Source organism: Carlito syrichta, unplaced genomic scaffold (genome assembly GCF_000164805.1).
Source record: "Carlito syrichta isolate Samal-C Ts95f unplaced genomic scaffold, Tarsius_syrichta-2.0.1 Scaffold221863, whole genome shotgun sequence".
Lineage (NCBI taxonomy): Eukaryota > Metazoa > Chordata > Mammalia > Primates > Tarsiidae > Carlito > Carlito syrichta.
In genome coordinates, this window is record NW_007165959.1 from 1,367 (window position 1) to 4,439 (window position 3,073).

General features: G+C 39.5%; 1 pseudogene; it reads left to right on the top strand.

Moving 5' to 3' along the window:
- Nucleotides 1–393: 393 nt before the first annotated feature.
- LOC110595025 lies at nt 394–1,440 on the top strand (annotated as a pseudogene).
- The last annotated feature ends 1,633 nt before the right edge of the window (nt 1,441–3,073 follow it).

Sequence of the window (3,073 nt, forward strand, 5' to 3'; positions counted from 1 at the left end):
AAGCCACAAATGCTCAAGATCAATGCTACTGAAATATTAATGTGCATGTGAAACTCCTGGTGGTCTTGTTAAAATGTAAGTCCTGAATCAGCAGGTTTGGCTTGGGACTCTACATTCGGAGAAGCCCCTGGGGAATGCTGATCCTACTGGCCCATGGACCACACTGTGGGAATCCAGGTGATAGAGGGGTACAGATGTTATGGAACTAAGATTACATCTCCAGATAGTTGTAGTAGCAAAGAAAAGAATGGAAGAATTCCAAATTCACCAGCTAAAGACAGCAGGAAAAGGCAGTGTCTTATCAATTCTTTCATTTAAACATAAATACGATCGAATTTCTGTATTGATAATTGACTATGGCTTTTTCATTCTTATGAAGCTTATTTTATACCCATGGAAACAGAAAATCAAACATGTGCTTTAGAATTTCTCCTCCTGGGATTTTCACTGAAGTCAGAGACTCGGTTCATTATCTTTGGGCTGTTCTTCTTTATGTACCTGGTCACTTTCACCGGAAACCTGCTCATCATCCTTGCTATCAGTTCAGACTCCAATCTTCACATTCCTATGTACTTCTTCCTCTCCAACCTGCTCTTTGCTGACATATGCTTTACTTCCACCACTGTGCCAAAGATGCTACTGAACATACTGACACGGAACAAAGTCATAACATACAAAGATTGCCTCAGTCAGATTTATTTTTCATTACATTTGGATGTCTGGACAATTTACTCTTGACCACAATGGCCTATGACTGCTTTGTGGCCATTCGTCATCCCCTGTACTACATAATCATTATAACTCCCTGGATCTGTGGACTGCTAGCTCTGGGGTCCTGGTGCTTAGTGTTATGGGTTCTCTGCTTGAGTCCTTGACCATATTGAAGCTGTCCTTCAGCACAAACCTGGAGATCCCATACTTTTTTGTGATCTTCCTGAAATCCTGAAGCTTGCCTGTTCTGACACCCTCATCAATAACATAGTGGTATGCTTTGCAACTGGCCTTCTGGCTACGATTCCTTTCACTGGCATACTTTTCTCTTATGATAAAATTGTTTTCTCCATACTGAGGATTTCCTTAACTGGGGGAAAATACAAGGCCTTTTCCTCTTGTGATTCTCACCTCTCAGTGGTCGCCTTGTTCTATGGCACAGGCCTTGGGGTCTACCTCAGTTCTGCAGCCATACCATCCTCCAGGACAAGTCTGATGGTCTCAGTGTTGTACACTATGGTCACATCAATGCCAAACCCTTTCATCTACAGTATGAGGAACAGAGAAATGAAGGGAGTCCTGGGGAGACTCCTTGGGAGGGCAACACTTCTCAAGGATGAAGTCACTGCAAGACTTCAACAAGTAGCAAGGCTCAAACCATTAGGAGGTATACTGTATGGACCTTGGGTGTATGCAAACATCAGCATACCCTTTTTTAGTGTGGAATAACCCATAGCTTATTGCATCTTGATTTTTACAATTTTTTAAGACAGCATGTTAATTTTCTAGGGCAGCTATAACAATGTGCTACAAACTGGGTGACTTAAATAACAGAAATGTATTGTCTCACATTTCTGGATACTAGAAGTCTGAAATCAAGGTTTTGGTAGAGTTGGTTCCTCTTGAAGGGTATAAGACTCTGTTTCATTTCTTACCCCTAGTTTCGGCTGGTTGCTGGCAATTTTTGGCATCCCTTGGCATGTAGAAGCATCACCTTCATCTTGTATAGTGTTTTCCCACTTTGTGTGTCCAAATTTCGCCTTTTTATCTGGACATTCACATTAGAGGCCAATTCTACCCCACTATGAGCCTCATTGTAACTAACTACATCCACCATAACTCTACTTCCAGTTAAGGGCACATTCTGAGGTTTTGGTGGTCAGGACTTCGGCATTTTGGGAGAATAGTAATTCAACCCATAAAAGTCAGTTTCATTAAGACTAGCTTCAAATGCAAAGAATGGCCAGCAAATTAAATCTGGCCATTTCTCTGTTTTTGAAAATAAAGTTTTCTTGGAATATAGCCACATCCATTTGTGTTTATATTGTCTTTGGCTTATTTTATTCTACAACAACACATTTGAGTAATTGCCACAGAGACAACCTGACCCAAAAATCTAAAATATTTACTCTCTGGCCCTCACTGTAAAATCTTGCTGACCCCTGAATTTGAATATTGCTCTCATTTCAATTCTATATTTAGGTTTCTTGAGCCTCTCAGAACACCATCAAAATTTCCTAATGAAACGCTTCTACACTGCTGGTGGGAATGCAAACTTGTACAACCTCTCTGGAAAACAGTCTGGAGATTTCTGAAAGAACTAGAAATTAACCTTCCATATGACTCAGCAATTCCCCTATTGGGAATATACCCGGAGGAACTGAAATTACTCTACAAAGAAGATTCCTGAACACGTATGCTTATTGCAGCTCTATTCACAATAGCAAAAACATGGAACCAACCATGTTGCCCATAGAAGCTGGACTGGGAAAAAAATATGGTACATATATATAATGGAATATTATGCAGCCATAAAGAACGACAAATATATGGACTTTGCAGCAACCTGGATGGATTTGGAATCGATCATACTCAGTGATTTATCACAGAAACAGAGTTCCATATGTTCTCACTCATAAGAGGACCTTGAACAATTATTATGCTATAAGAAAGCGATTGGCAGTAATTGGAAACTCGGTGGGGTGTGGGATTGGCAGTTGAGGGAAAATGCTAGGGTAGGGAGGGGCACACCTTATTAACAGGGGTACCTGCATGATCAATGTTTGTATACCTAACCCTGAACTGTATCCCATATCTTTACAATAAAAATTTTTAAAAAACCTAATGAATGTGCAATTATTTGCAAAACTTCATTCTTATTATTGATGTATGTGATTAGAAGAATTTTGTTCTGTATATAAGATGCTAACCCAAATAATAAGTGAACCTTTTCTAGTACTCTAAATGTTAATTTTCATGATGGCTGAGATCTTGATTTTTGTATAATCTTCATATCCCCTCTGCTAGCAAAATCTCTGACGTAGAAGGAAAGTGTGATAAATTCTTGTTGAATAAATAAATC